Source organism: Panthera onca, chromosome Y, assembly GCF_046562875.1.
Source record: "Panthera onca isolate mPanOnc1 chromosome Y, mPanOnc1 haplotype 2, whole genome shotgun sequence".
NCBI lineage: Eukaryota > Metazoa > Chordata > Mammalia > Carnivora > Felidae > Panthera > Panthera onca.
This window is the reverse complement of record NC_138358.1, coordinates 27,902,426-27,923,905: the sequence shown is the minus strand read 5'-3', so window position 1 is coordinate 27,923,905 and position 21,480 is coordinate 27,902,426. Positions and strand designations below refer to the sequence as shown.

The 21,480-nt window shown below is 43.8% G+C and overlaps 1 long non-coding RNA gene across 2 annotated transcripts in view; it reads right to left on the bottom strand.

The window, feature by feature from the left end:
• Positions 1–20,162, bottom strand: part of LOC145714941 (uncharacterized) — a 203,480-nt gene extending 183,318 nt beyond the window's left edge. For both annotated transcript variants that reach the window (XR_014137064.1, XR_014137065.1), the window contains exons 1-2: positions 19,946–20,162; positions 7,294–7,434 (exon numbers count right to left, since the gene is read on the bottom strand). This is a non-coding gene — a long non-coding RNA (uncharacterized LOC145714941). The remainder of the gene's footprint in view (positions 1–7,293; positions 7,435–19,945) is intronic.
• Positions 20,163–21,480: the final 1,318 nt, after the last annotated feature.

Sequence of the window (21,480 nt, the reverse complement as noted above, 5' to 3'; positions counted from 1 at the left end):
TCTATCCATCCATCCAACCATCCATCATATGTATGTATGTATGTATGTATCTATCTATCTCTCTATCATCAGTCCTAACTATGTCCATGCATCCCTGTATCTACCTATCTATCTATCTATCTATCTATCTACCTACCTATCATCTATCCATCCATCCATCCATCCATCCATCCATCATATCTATCTATCATCTATCTATCATTGGTCTTATCTATCCATCCATCCAACCATCTATCATTTCTTTCTATCTATCTATCTATCTATCTATCTATCTATCTACCTATCTATCTATCTATCTACCTACCTATCATCTATCCATCCATCCATCCATCCATCCATCCATCATATCTATCTATCATCTATCTATCATTGGTCTTATCTATCCATCCATCCAACCATCTATCATTTCTATCTATCTATCTATCTATCTATCTATCTATCATCAGTCCTAACTATGTCCATGCATCCCTATATCTGTCTATCTACCTATCACCTATCATATCATATCTATGTAGATATCATCTGTCTTATCTACGTATCTTTCTGTCATCTATCTACACTGGTATCCACCTAGCATCTGTCATATCTATCTTGCTATCATCTCTTTATAGTGACATCTGTCTACAATTACCTAATTTTGACCAGCTGCCTAAAGAAGTCCAGTCACAGGGTCCTTGAAGGCCCCTAAAATTATTAAGATCAGAAGAGACCCCACTAATGGAAGCAGAAACTTATGATTACATAAGAAGTATTAGTGTCACAGAATCCAGGGACACTGCCTGGTACAATAACATGGCGAGAATTCACTCTCCACAGACGTTTGTTTCCAGTGACAACTCGAGTGCTGAAGAGTGCTCAGTGAGAAGAATAATTGTGACAATCTTTATCTGAACATAACTTGCTCTCCTAGACTGAGATAACCCGCCCCCTGCCATCTGCTCATCTCAAACAGCGGGATTCATTGCTTCCTGAAAAGCCAAAGGTAGCCATTAAAAAATAAATAAATAAATGAGTCTTCAGTTCGAAAAATATAAAAATTACAAATAGCACTGTTGATAAATTATAACCTGATGGGGTTTCCTCGGACCGCGCTGAATTTCCTTCCATTCTGTGTCAAATCGGTTGAAGACAGTAGCATCATTCACCTTCTGGAAGGAACTATAATTTTGCACCTTTCTAAGCAAGGAAGTCCACTGTCACAGTGGGGGTGGTGTCCAAACCCACAGGGTTTTTAGATCTCTCGGCCACTGAGGATTGGAAGGTGTGCGTGGTCAGTGACCGCGGTCAACGTGGGCTGTGGAACACATCCGGTAGGAGCCATCAGCCACGGGAAGTTGATTAAGTGGAACAACCTTACTGTGCAAATGCTCAAGTCACTCTATAGGGAAGAGCTAAGAACTGTCCAAGAAGGGGCGCCTGGGTCGCTCAGTCGGTTAAGCATCTGATCTGATTTCAGCTCTTGTCACGATCTCCCAGTTCGTGGGTTTGAGCCCATCGGGCTGAGCGTGAAGCCTGCTTGGAATTCTCTCTCAGCCTCTCTCTCTGCCTTGTCTTGCTCATGCTCTCTCTCTCTCTCAAAATAAATGACCTTGAAAAAATTAACAACAACAAAAATATCCTAGAAGATATCACCAAATACCGAAGCTAGATCTGGACATGCTCCTAATGTGAACATTAGGAGAGCACATCTGTGGTCAGCAGATGTCTCCAGAGATGTCCATGCAAACCCCTGGAGCCTGCGGAAGCTGGAGACCGCCCTTAAGGGAACGCCAGCAGGGACGTGGGGGTCCCAGTCCTAACAACGACGGAGGCAGGAGAATTCCGCCAACAAGCAGAACCAGCTTGGAACCAGTAAGAAACAGACGCGGCAGTCCGCCCTGAGACTATGTGCCCGGTGCAGAAGTCGGGCAGATGCGGGGCGAGAAAAGAGAGCGAGTGTCCCGTTAGCACAAATAGGCTGGAAGAGAGGAGAGGAGTTAGAGAGACAGGTGCACTGCTAAGTGAACCACACGTGATCGGGAGTGAAAACCAGGAGGACGTGGAAACACGTCCAGTCCAGCAGTGGATAAAGGGAAGAAAATGAAAATGAAGGCAGGGGAAAGCTTCTTCTGTGGGGTGGGCGGTGACGGACAGATGACAGGGGCAGCACTGATGACGATTTTCACGGCCACAGGGAGGACCCGTTTCTTCACTGTGTTGCTGGTGCATTATTACATCTGCAAGATTTTCCACGGGCGTGCGGAGCTGTTTATGCCATACGTATTTCATTTTATTTTTCTCAGGTTTTATTTATTTTGTCAGAGAGAGCAGGGGAGGGGCAGAGAGACAGGGAGAAAGCATCCCAAGCAGGCTTTGTGCTGTCAGTGCAGAGCCCAATGCGAGGCTCAATCTCACCAAATTTGGAGATCATGACCTGAGCTGAAAATAACAGTCGGATGCTTAACCCACTGAGCCAGCCAGGCGCCTCGCTATGCATACATTTTAAACCTGAAGGTCAGGGCGCCTGGGTGGCTCACTCTGTTAAGCATCCGACTTCAGCTCAGGTCATGATCTCACCGTTCGTGAGTTCGAGCCCCGCGTCTGACAGCAAAGAGCCTGCTTTGGATCCTCTGTCTCTCCCTCTCTCTCTGCCCCTCCCCTGCCCGCTCGCTCTCTTTCAAGTAAGGAAACATTTTATTTTATTTTATTTTTTTTTTTTTTCAACGTTTTTTATTTTTTTATTTTTGGGACAGAGAGAGACAGAGCATGAACGGGGGAGGGGCAGAGAGAGAGGGAGACACAGAATCGGAAACAGGCTCCAGGCTCCGAGCCATCAGCCCAGAGCCTGACGCGGGGCTCGAACTCACGGACGGCGAGATCGTGACCTGGCTGAAGTCGGACGCTTAACCGACTGCGCCACCCAGGCGCCCCAGTAAGGAAACATTTTAAAAAATAAGTGATAAATAAAACTGAACATCAACGATACATCGATTTGTTTCAACAAGTCAACATACACACAATGTAACAAATTGCACCTTTTGCTAATCTATTTGCAACATCTATAATCCCACTGGCTGATCTGCACACACAAGTCTGTATAGCAAACACAGGTGGCTCCATGAAAATCAGGCAAAATATATGAATAGGCTGAGGGGTTTTTGTTCCTATGAAGATTGATGAAATAAATGACAAGATCCTCAAAGTTAGTGCTACATTTCAAAATCACAACCTAAAAGTGCATTTGATTGCTGAACCTCGCTTTGTCAAGTACTGACGTGTGAGAACACTTGATAAAGGCAAGCCCGGTGGGGAGGTAAGGATCCCCAGGCACTTCTGATGGGAGTGTGCGTTTTTAACAACTGAAAGAGAAATGTGTCTCTACCTAGGAGGTTGAAATCAGTGAAAAGGCTGAATCCTGTGCACCTGCTTTAATGTATTCCTTGAGACTACCTCGTGTATGTGTGCTAGGAGTGAGACAGGATGTGTGCTCTAGCATTGCATGAAAGAAATCAAATAAATGTGGGTGCCCGGGTGACTCATCCAACTTCAGCCCAGGTCATGATCTCACTGTTCATGGGTTCGAGCCCCGTGTGGGGCTCTGGGCTGACAGCTCAGAGCCTGGAGCCTGCTTCAGATTCTGTGTCTCCCTCTCTCTTTGCCCCTCCCCAACTCGTGTTCTGTCTCTCTCTCTCTCCCAAAAATAAATAAATATTAAAAAGAAAGAAAGAAAGAAAAGAGAACCCACAAACATAAAAAAAAACCTGAAAAGGACCAAAATGCCCATGAATAGAAGAAAGTTATGTTGTGTGACCTACTCCCAATAACATACAGCACTGAATGCATGTTTCAAAAATGTAAACTGTATCTACATGAAATCATAGGAATATTTCTCAAAACAAAATAACAATGTGAGAGAAGTGAATGCATGGGATCATATATTATTTATAGATTTTTAAATTGAATAATTTCCTAAAGTTATTATAGATATGCTTACATTTAGGAGAATTATTTTAAAAAATGCTGGGGGCGCCTGGGTGGCTCAGTCGGTTAAGCGTCCGACTTCGGCTCAGGTCATGATCTCCCGGTCCGTGAGTTCGAGCCCCGCGTCGGGCTCTGTGCTGACAGCTCAGAGCCTGGAGCCTGTTTCAGATTCTGTGTCTCCCTCTCTCTGACCCTCCCCCGTTCATGCTCTGTCTCTCTCTGTCTCAAAAATAAACGTTAAAAAAAAAAAAAAAAATTAAAAAAAAAAAAATAAAAAAAAAATAAAATAAAATAAAAAATGCTGTGTTGGGGCACCTGGCTGGCTCAGTCCGTGGAGAGTGCAACTCCTGAACTGAGGGTCGTGAATTTGAGCCCCACATTGGTCCGTGGACATTACTTTAAAAAACAAAAACCCAAAAAAAACAAAAGAAGGATTTTTTTTAAGTGCTGGGTTGTTCGAACTTAAGATAATGATTCCTTCTGGGGCGCCTGGGTGGCTCAGTCAGTTAAGTGTCTGACTTCGGCTCAGGTCATGATCTTACAGGTCATGAGTTCGAGCCCCGCATCAGGCTCTGTGCTGACAGCTTGGAGCCTGGAACCTGCTTCGGATTCTGTGTCTCCCTCTCTCTCTGCCCCTCCCCTGCTCATGCTCTGTCTCTCAAAAATGAATAAACTTAAAAAAAAAAGATAATGATTCCTTCTGTGAGGCAAGAGATAGATCTTTCCAAGAGACTTACATCTTGGAAAGATGTAAATAGTTTTTAAAACTGTATGAAAATAAACAAGCTAGACACAATGTAGATCTCATCGTTTACTGTGGCACCGATGTCAGAGATGTGTCTGTGTATCCAGGTATGAGAAGATAATTAAAATCATAGTTCTCAAGAATGTAAATTAAATCTGGGGCGCCTGGGTGACTCAGTCGGTTAAACGTCCAACTTCGGCTCAGGTCACAATATCACAGTTCGTGGGTTCCTGCCCCACGTCGGGCTCTGTGCGGACGGCTCGGAGCCTGGAGCCTGCTTCGGATTCTGTGTCTCCCTCTCTCTCTGCCCCTCCCCTGCTCTCACTCTGTCTCTCTCTCTCTCAAAAACATTAATTAAAAAAAAAAAACAATGTAAATTAAATCCACAATAAAATAGAGCTATTTTCTGGAGGTACTATTTTTCTAAAAATGCCCCAGCAGCAAGCTGCTGACAGATCTGCTGGGAAGGCTGAAAGACAGTGGGTAATTCAAACACCTATATGTGACCTTTCCCGTCCAATGGAGCCCCAGGTCTTGAGGGCGTGAGGCCACACATATGCACTCAATTTCATTGCCACGACTGAATGCATTTGGTCTTTGGTGACCTACCTCCTGCCTCCCTCTAAGGACAGGCTGCCAATGGAGGAGAGGGGTAAGCAATGAGCACTGGTAGAGACCCTTTATTTGCAAGTGAACTTTTGGACACATGGACCCAGGGTGCCGTGTTCTACCTCCTCCCTGTTGCCCGTCTATCACCTCAAAAGGCGTTGCAAGTGTTGATTCGTGTCTATGTTTCAACTGATCATAGGATGAACATCCCCCTTGGAGCTCAGATCTAAGCCACTTGCTTTAAGTGAGCTTTCCACCAGACTCATGCATTGCACGACCACGTGACAACCCTGTTCGGTTGCATTTGCACGCTGTTCTGATCCCGTTGATATACAGCTCTGTCCTGGCCAAGGAGGGAAGGACAGAATTTCCGCACCAGTTGGTGATGGGGTCGAGCTCCAATTCTCCTCCACGGGTGCACAATCTGATCTGATTGTCTAACAACCGGACGGTCGTAGAAACTCAATAAATATTTGATGACAGAGCAAATGGAAGCCACATTTAGATGCAACTTGGCAGAAAGAACAAACAGCTACGAAGACAGCAGACAACGGGAATTATTTCTAAGACAGTCGGGGCTGCCACGTATGTGTCTGGCCCACAGGAAAACGCGCATAAAACGATCACTTTCTAGACCTATAGCTGGGGAGGGGAAGGCTGGTTGCTTCAAATGTGGTTCAAGAGATAAATATACCAGGCAACCTAGCACATGGTTTTGTTTTGTTTTTTTCTTCTGAGGACAGAAAGTATCAAACAGTCGCACACGCACAACACTTCAAGGAAAAATGCGACACACGACTGTGTCTATATCACTGACGGCAAACGAAGAAGGAAGGGAGACACTGAGTAGGATTTCCTGCCATAGAGAGATCATCTCTACACAAGGGAAGAATCGACCTAATATCAAAACAAAAGGAAAATACCAACAGCAACAAGAAGGCCTGCGGACGGGGGTGCAAAGTCCAGGAGGCAGAACAGAAAGCACAGGGGATGTTTACGGGGTCAGACACAGGTCTGGACAAAGGTGTTCCCAATTCACGGTGAGGGAAATTGAGTTTACAGAACAGGGAGACTTTCACGGTCTGGGAAAGCAAGGTACCACTGGCGAGAGTCCAGGCATTGGACAGGACACCCCTGCTCGAAGGTCAACCAAAACCACGCATACGTTGGGATTCCTCCCACTCACGACGTTAGATTTTTCGAACGAACGTGTAGATCCACACATTTCTCTACACTTTGCGTTCTCCACGCAAATGATATACGGTGGCGCCATTTGGGCAACTCTTTCCTCCAGATATTACACCTTCTGCTCTCGGCGAGCATCTTGGTGGCTTTCGTTCTTTGTTCGATCAGCACGCTCGTGATGATGCAATGCCATTGTTTTTCTATCCCTTTGGTGCAAATACATGAGAATCTCTTTAGGTTATGTAGCCAGAGCTGGAATAATGGGGCGTTACAGCATACGCGACCCAGTTTGGATTCCCGAAGACATGTGTGATGGCAGGTTAAAAGTACTCCTGCGATGCTAAGAATGTTTCTGTGACGCTGCAACATGGTCAGGGCATCTCGTTACCGGATTAATTATGGTCTGTGGGGCGTTGCCTCTCTAAAGTTATCATTTATCCCTTTGTAGTTACTGCGTGTCTGTGAGAGATGGTTGGAGACCATGAAAACATTGTCCTTTTCTTGACTAGTTCGGACTTTATATTGGCCTCATTCCTTCCAGAGGTATCAGAAATTCTTCTCTAAGGTAGGGGTCTCTCTTGTTACCCATTTAGTCATGAAATTATAGCCGATAGCTGCAGGAACTTCACTGATTTTCAGGTAACCCTATGGGTTCTAATTTAGTGCTGTTGTTAGTGGGTCATCCCATTTCCTCCCACTTTCTCATACCGTAAGCTCCTTCGGTTTGAGGAGTGCGTCCTTCCCACAAAACATCAGACAGGTGCGGATTGAGAGATATTCAACAAAACACTTACCGTTATTCTTCAAGTGTTCAGGTCACGAAAGATCAGGAAAGATGTAGGGCCATCAGGAAAGATGTAGGGCCTTCCCCATGCAGGAGGACAGTCAGCCACCGTGGCCAAGATATAACGTGGGGTCCCAGAATGGATCCTGGACTGGGAAAAACAAATACATAAAAGGAAATGGCATTTGAATTATGTGCGTACTTTGCAATCTTGTGCCAAAGTTAATTTCTTAGTTTCAATAACTGTAGCACGGTTTATACAGAGATCAATGTGGGAGGAAGAGGGGTGAAGGCAAGATCCCACTACCCTGTGTCCTTGTCCAAATCAACATGGCCAGATTCTGTTTTGCTCGTAGGCTACGAGACATTTCTGAGATTTGTTTATCTTTCTGGTGACCCATGTTTTCTGTCGTTGCACCAATACTGGGCAGATATTTTAATTTTTTATTGATTATTCATTTATTTTGAGAGCGAGCAATTGGGGAGGGGCAGAGAGAGAGACAGACACACACACACACACACACACACAGAATCCCAAGCAGGCTCCAGGCTGTCAGCACAGAGCCTGACATGTGGCTCGAACCCAGGAACCGTGAGATCGTGCCCTGAGCCGAAATCAAGAGTAGGATGCTTAACCAGCTGAGGCACCCAGGCACCCCAGTGGGCTGATATTTTAAATTAAATTATGCAGATCTTACCAAAGAGTACTGAGAATTAAAATCTATTGAAATGTTTTCTCTTCCCCACACGCAAATATTCTGACACTGTCTGGTTAAATATTCTCCTCCCAGCTCTTTGAACTTTGAATGATTTCTATGATCGTGTGGCAAATGTCTCCTCGCCTTTATTCTACAGTGATCACCATTGTCTCATGGCAAAAACAGTTGTGATTTGTCTGAATTCATGCAGAGATGACAGGAATTTATTTGGTCCCTGGGTACTTCAAGGATGGGAATGGCTAGTTCCTGCCTCTCATATTTTCAGGGTTCAGCAGAGCAGCTGCTAGGCGAGAAAAGGAAGAACGTGAAGAAATCTCACCAAATGCCAGGCTGTCCCTGGGAAGTGTGGGACTCTCTTCATTTCCTGCTTTAACCCCCATTCCAAACACATGTAACTGTGAAGTTTCCTTTCCCATACGGCTGTTTAGACAGGAGAGAAAATTCAGGACTCTCCCTTTGGTTTTGGTCCTTTTACTGAACGTGGTCTTTCGTTTGCTGTGCCTTTGGGACATCCCTCCTTTGCGTTATTGTGATTTTTATTTCACAGGAGGAAATCAAAAAGTTGATGATACACATAGCTTTTTGTTTTCTGCACGTGGGAGTTGGTTAAGTGTTAAGTATCTATCTATTTATCCGATAACGTGGTCAACATCAAAAGTACTTGAAGACTGGTATGCTAGAAGGTGTGGTCATGCGGGGGTGACTGGGTGGCTCAGCCGGTTAAGTGTCCGACTTCGACTCAGGTCATGACTTCCTGGTTCATGGGTTCGAGCCCCACGTCGGGCTCTGTGCTGACAGCTCAGAGCCTGGAGCCTGCTTCGGATTCTGTGTCTCCCTCTCTCTCTCTGCGCCTCCCCTGCTCACGCTTTCTCTCTCTCAAATATAAATAAAATAAACATTTTTAGAATGGAGGAATACTGGGGAGGTAACCGTCTGGCATTTAGGGAACTTGACACAGGATGCGGAGAACATTTACTATTAGGATTGAATGCAGGTTTATGGGGCGCCTGGGTGGCTCAGTCAGTTAAGCGTCCCACTTCGGCTAGGTCATGATCTCGCAGTTTGTGAGTTCGAGCCCCGCGTCGGGCTCTGTGCTGACAGCTCAGAGCCTGGAGCCTGCTTCAGATTCTGTGCCGCCCTCTCTCTCTGACCCTCCCCTGCTCATGCTTTGTCTCTCTCTGTCTCAAAAATAAATAAAACATTAAAAAAACAAAAATTAAAAAAAAAAAAAGAATCGAATGCAGGTTTACCAGACAGTCCTAATAAAACAGACTATCATTACTACAAGTTATCAAGCCTCAAAAGTTTTATGAGTAGGTTTTAGATGAATGCGTTCATGATCATGGGATGTGTCGTGACTTCCTGAATTTAAGGTTCAGACAGACAATGAGATAACGCAGTCACGGCTCAGCAACAAGTTCGGACATCAAATGAATGAATGAATGAATGAATAAAAGAACAGAAACGAAATGTGGCAGACAGAGATGGAGTAAAAACTGAATAAACGTTTACTACAAGCTTTTTCCTTGATATTTTGTCAAAGTACATAAAAATTATAGGGTGGAAGAAGAAACACTTCCTAACAGTTTTTTTCTTTAATTGAATATTGATATACAAAAGGTATTGAATAGAGCATTCTGAGACAAATTCATTCCTTCCTTCTTTCCTCCTACTGATGGCCACCAAAATGGCAAGACAAGAGAGAAGTGTAGATGCCAGAAAGGATTGCATCGTAAGCCTTATATCCCCACTGTTAAGAAACCGAGGGTCGGTTTATTCAAGTATCGAACATCGTTTTTCTACGCTTGTCCAACATAAGACACGTATGTGGCTGCACAGAGCATCTGTAGTCTGATCTGAAACCACGTCTGCCTTCTAAATCCAAAACCAATTGGAATGATGTTTCCTGAGTTTTGTTCTGCCCCACCTCCAGTCCCCGAAGGAGACTTAATTCCTCCCTTCCTTGGTTATTTGCTGACTTTCGCAGGAATCAGGAGCTCTCAGTTTACCCAGGTCTGAACACAGCAGTAGGTCAACAATCTTGAAATCAGGGACCTTGGTCGACATGTGTTATGAGTCCAGGATGATTCAAGGCATCTCCCCAGGAGAATGATTTCCGTAAGCGCTCATATTAGCATGCACAGCAGTGAGATTCACCTAACACACCCCATTTGGGATACACCTTAGTTATAAGAAGAATCTGGCCAATCGTTACTCATCCACAGAAGTGCATTCACCCAATGGAGCCCGCCTCCTGGAGGTTTCTAATGTACTGTGTTCGTCAGAAAGACAAAGAAGAAATCCTTTATTTTTTTGTCCCTGTAGACACGTAAGGTTTTGATGGCCGCCATATTACCCACTGTTATTTCTAGGCTACTAAAATGTACTCTGCAATGAAAGGGAACATGATCTCCAGGTCATACAATATTTTTACGCACAATTTAGGGGAGGGAGGGCATCTTTTCACCAAGTGGCTTTTCATGCTTTGAATGAGTGTTTACTTCTCCTTTTAGCAAAGTTTCATAAAACATGGCCCTACATTTTATGGAAATATTGACCCTCAATTCCGAAAAATCTCAACCTGAAGTTAAAATTTTTAACAGGTACTTCTGAGATGTTTTATCGTGACGAAGACAGACCACACTCAGTTTTCCCACTAAATTCCGGAAAAGAAACACCTCCTTATAAAATGTAACTTTGGAGCAAAGCCACATTTCTGATGAAAACAAACCGAATGTTCCTTGCATTCAACATTGGACTATGGAAAGCATCTCTCCAAGATCCGTGTGGGTAGATGGGGATGTGGCTGGGTGGGGACATGCATCCTTCGCACTGTAACTCATCACCACCGAGGCTCAGTCTGGAAAGGTGTTGGGCCAGAGTGGTATTAACACAAATCGACTGCAAAACGGTGTAGCAGAAGGGACTGCAAAATCGACTGTCCGTTTCTTCCACAAAAGGAATACATTTATCCCCATCTGGCAAAGTCTCTTTACACTGTTTCCCCACCTTTAACATCAGGATTTGAGAAATTCCCCAGGACCTCCAGGACTTCTGTTCACAGCCCTCCAAAATAATAAAGCCACTTCCCTATCACATTGCCCCCAAAGTCTCATCTTATACGTTTGGTAATTTCTCTTGTTTTCCTGCAGTGAGAAGCAAGGCATTAATGGGGGAAAAATGCAAAGCATGGTAAAGAAACGGTCATGGCTTTCCAGATCCCCACCAACTGAAATTATCTGAAACGATGCAAAGCCTAGAGGATGTCTGGGACAAGTGTTCATGTGAGTATCTGCGGTGGGGAGACAGGGGGAGGCCAGGGCTCCCTACAGGGGCAACGAGAGAAGGTTTGGGGGCACAGCTTGTTAGATCTGCTCTGCGTGTTTTCTCAGGACAACCACCACTGTCCTCGACGAGCAGTATCCCTGTAGCACCAAGAGTTGTGAGATGACAGTTGAAGAAACCATTCATGCACGATGCCCAGCAGGCTTCCTGTATTTTTCCTCCACTTTGTCTCCAACCAAACTGTCTGCTGCAGGGAGTCACAACCTGGGACACAGCCTCTTTGAAGGGCGGTGGTTTCTTGACTTCTCAGATGCAATCTCCCTGGAGGACGTGGCTAACGAGTTGACACGGAACGAGGATGGCCAACAGGTCTACGTGATGCTCCTCGGCCAACCTCGGACTCAGCTGGGGGACTAGCCTGGGCCTGGCGTTCAGCTTCTTTCTTGGTCTGTTACTAGACTACTGGCCAGTAAGAAGGCACTAGGGGGAACCTGAGAGTTAGGAGGAGAGCAAAGGGGTCCTGCGAAGGGGGCAGCAAAGGGGTCCTTGCCGCCACACAACAGCGGACGGTTCCGGCAGCTTCCTGGAACACTCCATCACACATGCTCCGGGGCGCCGACCGGGGCAGCAAAGGTGTGCCCTGCAATTCTGCCCGAGCCACCGTCACAGATTAGCCCAGCCCTGCTGAGCACAGCCTCCCGGGGGTTACCCCCGGCAGCTCAGGGGCCCAGGTGCTGCTTCCTAGTCTGGAGCACCTGTCTATCCACCTGCTGTATCGAACCCCTACGGAAGCACACAGTGACGTCTGAGTCACCCTGACTGGACCCTGACAGATACATCTGGTGGTACGTCAGTAGAACCGGTGGGCCAGGGGCATAGTATAAAAGGCGACAGTTTGGGGCGCCTGGTGGCTCAGTCTGTTAAGCATCCGATGCTCAACTTTCAGCCCAGGTCATGATCTCACGGTTCCTGAGTTTGAGCCCCTGTGCCGGGCTCTGTGCTGGCAGCACGGAGCCTGCTTGGGATTCTGTCTCTCTCTCTCTCTCTCTCTCTCTCTCTCTCAAAATAAATAATATAAACATTTTAAAAAAGAGATAGTTTATATTCTATTACATCATATTATGTTATATATGTATTATATATTGCTAGACGATATTTGTTATATAATACTTAATGCAAATGTATATATCATATGGTAGAGTATATTTGTTATGTTTATATATTAGGTTATATTTATTTTATATATTTATATATTGCATATTTATGTTTATTACATATGTAGCTTTATAGATTGATACTGTGTATTTGTCTAATTTGATGTTATATATTACATATTTTAATACATCTTATATATTTATTACACATATTTATATATTACATTTTACACATGTATGTTATATTCATATTATATATCTCATATATTTTTTCCATTTATGTTTTCTATATTTACTTATACATTACCCACATTTACAAATATGTAAAATGTGTTAAAATGTAATATATAAATATTATATATTTGATATAATGTATAAACATATAAACATATTTAATATATGAGTATATATTTAGTATCTATAAAGATATATTTTAAAAATATGCTATAAATTGCAGCTCAGTAATTTTTTTTAAGTACTGGGTCCCTCTTCCAACTGAGCCAGCAAGGCTCCCCTAATTTTGTTGTTTGTTTTTTTTTTTTAACAAAATTCCAAGTTTATTTATTTATGAGAGAGCAGGGTAGGGGAAGGGAGAGAGGCAGACACAGAATCTCAAGCAGAATCCACACTGTGGGGCTCAAACTCACAAACCGTGAGATCATGCCCTGAGCGGAAATCAAGAGTCACATGCTTAACAGACTGAGCCACCCAAGTGCCCCTAATTTTTTTAAAAAGATGATTCACGTTTATTCCTTTTTAGGGGGATAACACATTGCACAGAAAGCTCAGATATGGACCGACCCATACATGGTCCATTTATTTTCCACAAGAGAATTAATTACTAATGAAAAAGTTCCTTCTCCATGAACCAAACCATGGTAACAGAGAAACAAAGTCCTCTACACAAGTAATAAAGGAACAACTTGATATACTTAGGAGGAAATACCTACGGTTTGGGGATGGAAATAGGAAAAAGCGATCATTGATCAGCTTTGAGAGATTCTGAAGTCCATCCACCTCTCTTCTGCAGATTTGAGAATCTGTCCGCTAGCTGGAAAGGTTGGAACGATTAAAACAGATGAGGGGCGCCTGGGTGGCGCAGTCGGTTAAGCGTCCGACTTCAGCCAGGTCACGATCTCGCGGTCCGTGAGTTCGAGCCCCGCGTCAGGCTCTGGGCTGATGGCTCGGAGCCTGGAGCCTGTTTCCAATTCTGTGTCTCCCTCTCTCTCTGCCCCTCCACCGTTCATGCTCTGTCTCTCTCTGTCCCAAAAATAAATAAAAAACGTTGAAAAAAAAAATTAAAAAAAAAAAAAAAAACAAAAAAAAAAACAAAAAAAACAGATGTTACACATAAGTACCTCACATCATGTGCAGTAACGGTCCCTATTACATCCTTGGCCTTGCCATATATACAGAGATAGATAGACAGATACAGATATAGATAGCTATAGCTATCGATATATAGATACAGATAGAGATGTAGATATATCTTCATGAGGTACCCACCAACATGAATTGAATTACTTGTGTCTACTTTAAAATTATACATTTTCTGAGTCTGTATATTTGAATAAAGTTAAATGTAAAGCTTATATCAAAAAGTGCAGAGAGGGGAGTCTGGCTGGCTCACTGGGCTGAGCGTTCTTGGCTCTTGATTTTGGCTCAGGTCATGATCCCAGGGTCATGGGATCTCCAGAGATGTAAGATCAAGCCCCGAATCAGGCTCTGCAGTGAGCGATGAGTCTGCTTAGAATTCTCTCTCTCCCTCTCTCTCTGCCCCTCCCCGCCACATGCTCTCACTGCGTCTCAAAAAAAAAAAAAAAAAAAGAATGCCGAGAATCTTGTAACCCACACACGGTTTAACCACAGAATCCACGAAATTGCAACTTTTGTTTGGGCAGGAAAAGTTCACCTTTTTTTGGAAAACTTCACTCTTAATTTTGCTGTATTTGAATGATTTTTCTTAGACATACAATATAAGACTTCTGGCTGCATGAAAAAATACATAAATGCTTCAACATACATTTTCCCTTGTTTATTCCATATACCAAACCAAAGAAATCCTAACTGGTAAATTATGTATTTATCCATCCATCCATCCACCCATCCATCAATCCATCCATCCATCCATCCATTCTACCATCCATCTGTCTATCTATCCTATCTATCCATCCATTCAGCAATCCCTATATCTATCATCTATCATATCTATCACACATTTTCCCTTATTTATTCCATATACTGAACCGAAGACATTCCAACAGTTAAATTATCTATCTATCTATCCATCTGTCCATTGTACCATCCATGCATTTATCATAGCCATTAATCTATCATATCTGTCCATTATTTTATCTAATATATATTTAATATACATATATATGTGTGTATATATATATATATATGTACAATCAAGTGAGAGGTCACAGGAGTACATGTTGGACATTTCCCGAGAATTAATTTTATTTTATTACAGGAGCTGGTCCTTAATGACGAGGATTCAAAAATCTGAGTTTGTAAATGCAGAGTAGAGCCATCACGACAGAAGAAGAAAATTCAAAATGACCAATGACCAACACTGATACACAATGTGAGAATGCCAAAAACATTAACTTATAACGTATGCCTCTCACTGACAGTAGACTATTAAAAGAAAAGTAGTACATTCTCCATCAGCAGGCAGACTTAAGTGGCCAGCAATATGGTAATTTGACTTTTTTCCCCCATAAACATAGAGTGGTTCAGGTAAACAAAATTCTCTTATTAGGCCTGATTCCGATCATCTCATGGGGTCTCCTGAAGAATAAGGGGTTTGGTAAATGTTGATTTTTTAAGTTTTACTTATTTATTTTGAGGGAGAGAGACAGAGCACGTGAGCAGGGGAGAGGGCAGAGAGAGAGACTCCCACACAGGCTCCACACTGTCCGTGCAGAGCCTGACCCAGGGCTCAATCTCAGGAACCCTGAGATCGTGACCCGAGCCGAAATGAAGCATCAGACGCTTACACAACAGAGCCACTCAGACGCCCAGGTTTTCCTTCTGATGGGCACAGAATACGAATGTATTAACCAAGGTTAATACATTGAATCTAGTTACAGATTGAAATGAGATCATCCACTACGTGTAATGTGACTTCATATTTTCATGTTCTTTTGTGATTTTCAGGTCTCATTGCTGGAGGACGACCTTTTTTCCCCATTTCAGTTTCCTAAATACTTGGAGGGGGGGGATCTCCCTCTTAAATCTGTGGACCAGCTCCAGCTTGTAAAATATCCTCATGCACATCCTATCCACTTGTGCCTTGAACGGTTTTCCTTCAGTTCCCCGTCTAAATTGTTGACTAATCTTGCTGTGGTCTGTGAAACCGCGGATGCATTTTAGTTCTATGTGAAACGACCCTCATATTCATTTGTAGTAGTGTTGTTAGGCCCTTTATGATCCTTCTGGATGCAAGATATAATAAAAGTGGAGGTCATTATCATTATGAGGACCATTTTCCCTTTTTGGAATGGCTCATGGCATTCTGAATTTGTAAGCGATCCTTATAACCTTCTCCCCAACCACAAAGTCAACTGCCCATCCAAGGTTCCAAGTCAACACGCCATTAGGAACAAATTTGTCTGCTGTTTAACTCCATCAACAGAATAGAAATCTTGCAGGCATCATTATATCTACATTACACACACATTTAATCACGTGCAAAGAGGAAAAGGGTCCATGTTGGGGAAAGGTTACCTGCTGCTGTCTGCTTCTACTATGTGTAGGAGAGAAGACAGAATCATCCAACATGGGGAGCACTGGCTTCATACTCGAATCCTCTCGGCTATGCTAATGTCAGAGGAGGAAACATCCACTTGTGTGAGACAGAGACAAAGGGAGTAGGGGAGCCTTCTGTGATACAGACAAGGTTGCCTTAATCAAACGTCATCACTAGGACCAAAGAAATACGTTTGCACAAAAACCTGCATCCTTCTGCAAGAAACCTGGAGAACCTTGGAAGATGCTGCATTCGATGAGGACCTGAGATGAGGAGAAGGAACGGGGCATCAGAAACGGTACCCTGAGGAAAGCGAGAGACTCTGCTGGGGAGCCACGTGCCAAGTGGGGGTCTTGAGAGTTGAGAAGGAGCTATTTTGAGAAGACTTCTTGGTAGACACAGAAGGGTTTATATTTATATTTAGGTCTTGGTGTGAAGGCACACTGACTGGGAGTCAGTGCCTCCTGGAATAGTAACTAAGCCCCAACCTACTCGTATCGGTCTAGACTTGAGTATACACTTCAAGTGACACAGAAATGGCTGCTCCGTGCAAGGATCAAAATGCACTTGCCTCTCCATCTGTCGTTTGCAGGAACACAACCCTCATTTTCCATCTTTAAAACAACAGACTTGATTATTCAGAGCAGTTTTAGGTTCATGGCAAAACTGAGGGGAAGGTAAAGGGATGTCCCCCCTCCCCGCCTCCCCACACCCACACACAGCCTCCTCCATGATGAAGAGTCCCAGCAGAGAGGGCCGTTAGGACAGCATCCACACTCTATCGCCACCCAGCGTCCATACTAGATATTAGGGCTCACTCTTGGTGTTGTGCACTTTTGGGGTTTGGGCAGATGTATGATGGCATGTATACACCATCGTAGCCCCACACAGACCCTTTCTTTCAAAGCCATGAAGAGGGGTGCCTGGGTGGCTCAGTCGGTTAAGCATCCGACATTGGCTCAGGTCATGATCTCACGGTTCGTGAGCTCCAAGCCTGGAGCCTGCTTCGGATTCTGTGTCTCCCTCTCTCTCTGCCCTTCCCCTGCTCGTGCTCTCTCGTGCTCTCTCGTGCTCTCTCGTGCTCTCTCTCTCTCTCTCTCAAAAATAAACATTAAAAAAAAATTTTTTTAAGCCATGAAGAGTTTTTACAGAGATGACTTAAGAGAAAAATACAGAGCATCCTGCTTAGAGATCTCATGAAACTGAGCCATCACCGCAGAGGAAGAGAGTCACGCATACTGAAGAGGTCATTACAACCCCCCCCCCCCCATTTTGTGCATAGATGATCCATCAATTTTAGAGAACTCTAAATAATTTCATTAAAATTGCTCAAACTATGGGCGTCTGGGTGGCTCAGTCGGTTGAGCGTATGACTTTGGCTCAGGTCATGATCTCGCGGTCTGTGAGTTTGAGCCCTGCATCGGGCTCTGTGCTGACAGCTCAGAGCCTGGAGACTGCTTTGGATTCTGTGTCTCCCTCTGTCTCTGTCCCTCCCCTGCTCATGCTCTGTCTCTCTCTCTGTCAAAAATAAACATTAAAAAATGTTTTAATAAAAAAAGAACAATGATGTACACCTGAAACTCCTGAAACTAACATAATTGTGGGTGTCAGTTATACCTCACTACAAAAACAAAACTGGATTTTACGGGGCTCCTGGGTGGCTCAGTTGGTTAATGGACCAACTTTGGGTCTGATCATGATCTCATGGTTCATGAGTTCAAGCCCCGCATCGGGATCTGCCTTGACAGTGTGGAGCCTGCTTGGGGTTCTCGGTCTCTCCCTCTCTCTCTGCCTCTGTGCCACTCATGCTCACTCTCTGTGTCTCCAAATAAACTATAAAAAATATTTTTAAAAAATTGCCCAAGTCAGTGTTTGTAATTTCATTATTTCTGTTTATACTGACGTGTTGGTCCAACCTCTCAAAATTATGTAGTGCTCTGTCTCTACGTCCCATTTTTCTAGAGCTATAGACTGTTTCTATACTAACAGTCAACTGCTATATAATATTTCTTACCTAAAAAGTTAATAGATGTCTCCTAACATCTGTTATTCATACCCTGATGGCCTAGCCTCGATTTTGTAGTTCTTTTGTGCCCAGATTCCTGTTTTAATAGTCATTATGGCTCTCTGAGATTTAAATACGGGGGAGGATGAGAAGTGCTGCCATGGGCATTTGCCCAAAATGCCAAGGGACGTTCATCAGTTTAGAGATTTTGGCACCCTGAGCTATAAGGTTGAAAACTGAACCCAGTCCGTGACCCAGGGATGGCTCAGCTCCAGAATGCTAACTCGAGCCGAATTCCTCCTCTCAAGGGTCTTTAAGAAATGCAACCAGAGGGCAAAATTGTTAAGAAGGATAAAAATCTCAGAGATCTCCCGGAAGCTGTGACGCCATCATCACAGTCTCTTGCCTGAGTCTAGGTGCTTGGATAGACGTTACGAACAGAGCAAGGTACATGCAACGTAAGTCATTAAAGAGAGTATGGAACACAGGTATCCATAATAAAAACACACCAAGTCAACATAAAGGTCAGTTCTGAAAGTGAGATTTTCATGAATTTCTGGTAAAAGTCCAAAATTGGACCGTCTTTCTTTTTTTACGTTTCTTCCCTAAGTACTCCAGTCTTAGATTTAAACACGTAGATGACAAACGTTTCCAAATATGAATACTGAACTGTGCATCATCTATGCACAGATTGTGTCCCTTGCTGAATTTACTTATAATTTATTTGCAATCGCTCCTACAATACAGAGAATAAGGTAGCGTCCAAAATTCCATTCCGCGTGGGCTCAAGCATAAACCTATTAATCAGTGTATCAATACATGAACCTATAGTAATGTTTATATGCATCATGTTATGCTATATATACGTATCAACATAATAACGGTAAGACGTTAACTAGGTTAACATACATATTCTATTTATAAATACAAAGCCCATCACGGTTTCTCATTAAGATTGTGCAAGAGCGAAATGCAGGAATTTGACTTTTTTTTTTTTCTCATTCCACATCTTCGTGCATTCGAACATTTTCTTTTCCGTAATGAGTTATCGAATCTCAAGTAAATTGTTTAAGTGCTCCGAGATTGAATCTGAGCTCCAAGCCAGTCCTAATGTATCACCATTTATTCCTTTTCCATTTCAATCTGGGGGCACGTGGGTCCCTTTATTAACTTTGAAACTGCTGCACAGAATGAGATGTAATTTTGCCACGAGCAACAACGAACAAACTGATACCCTGGTCACCTAGAACCGTCTGCTAATCCGCACAGTTTCTCAGTGGAATTCTGACGGCAGCCTTTTCCTGATCATTAAGAACAAATTTTATTTTAAAATCCAATTCCCCACCACCCTCTTTGAAGTGAACTTGGGAGAAACCAACAAAGTTGGGGGGCTCCGGGGGAAAAGAACGCAGACGGGGTAGGGAAACAGTCCAGCACCTCGAGGAGAGAGTAAGAGATTCAGGTCAGCAGTTCCAGGGTGGGGAGGGGCCCCTTCGCCCCCCCCCCCGCCCCCCCACCACGGATTCAACTCAATTCTGACACGTCTACACAAAGCTCGCGCCTGGTCCCACATTTCAGGGCTCAGCCCTGCAAGACTCACCCCCTTTCGGATGCCAATCCCAAATCCAGGCTGGCAGCTGTGTCTGCCACCCCTGGGTGCGGAGTGGAGCCCCCAGGACCCCCACCCCGGGTGCCTGAAGGTGCTAGGGCGGGCGCAGAACTCAGAGAAGCATGGTACTCACCGGGCCACGGTTGATGGTGACAGGACAGGACTCAGGGCCAGCCAGAGGAGGTCATGCACAGGGCCAGGTGTGGGGAAGGGGGCAGAACTCCCGTGGCCTCTCCGGGAGCACCTCTCTCCCCACACCTGCGTGTGTCCACAGGCCAGGAAGCTCTCTGAACCCCCTCCCTGGGGATGCCTCTGGAAGTTTCCCAACAGGCCGGATGGAGGCCCACAGAGTCAACCTCCGGGCCCTCCCCCTCCGCAGAGGGCAGGGGGTGGGGCGGAAAATCGCAACCCTGGGAGCAGAGGCTTGGTTGCCGTGGCGACCAGCCCCCTGCCCACAGTCACCTCATTAACTTAACAAAAGACACCTTTCTGGCTCTCAGCACAGGAAATTCCAAGGGCTTTAGGAGCGGGGTTCCAGAAACCCGGATTCACGCAAACACAGTTACAAATCACAGGTGTTTTAAGGGGGAAAAAAAAAAAAAAGGCAAAGCATGCTTGTTTAAAATATTTGAAGGTGCCCATAAGAGAAACCCTCATCTTTTGTTTATGGTGAGTTTCTTTTATTTTTATTTTTTTATACCTTTTTATTTTTTTTTATTATTTTTTATGAATATAATTTATCGTCAACTTGGCTTCCATACAACACCCAGGGCTCACCCCAACAGGTGCCCCCCTCAATGCCCATCACCCACTTTCCCCTCTCCCCCAACCCCCATCGACCCTCTCAGTTTGTTCTCCGTATTTAAGAGTCTCTTGGGATAAAGCCTCCTCTTTAGGCGAGGAGCAGTGATGTCCAGGAAAGTTTTCGCCTTTATTATGGGTAGTGACGATTCAGTTACTTGTGAGGGACCCCCTAGAAAAATCTCACTCTTGATTATATCCACGGGGAGCTTGCCTTTTGTAGCAAACGTCAGGCCAGTATGGCCAAGCATTCTCTTTTTCTGAAGACGTTATCTAGCATTCTAAGAATTTTGTACATTGTAGTCAAATATTGTCACAGTAAATGAGTATTTACCTCCCATATACACAATCTGTGTGATACATTTGTTGACATTTAACCATGTTTGCATGGGGTCCTGAATCTTTATATCATATATGGTAGATTACATATTACATATTAAATGTTATACACCATATAGAGATAATATATGGAGATTATAATATATATATTTGATAATTCTCTTGTGTGTTTAGAATATAATATCTCAGAGCCTCTGGAAATTCTCAGTTTAAATATTAGTCCAAAAGTTATGTGAGTTTTATTACGTTAGGCCCTTATGTTTGTTAACTTTTCTTTCTCTGGATATCTTTCTCTTATCATTCCCAACTTCTTAAATTGTGCATAAGGTAACTGATTTTCGGCCTGATTTGTTATTTCCCGAATGACACACGATTTCTTCTCAAAGTACATGAAATAAGTTTTAATGCTGTAATTATTATTGTTCATTTGTATAGATTTTTACATTTCCATTTTAATGTCTTTATATGATTTTTTTTATTTTACCAGTGTGTTTTGAAATTCCAGGCAGGTGTTTATTTGGTTAATAT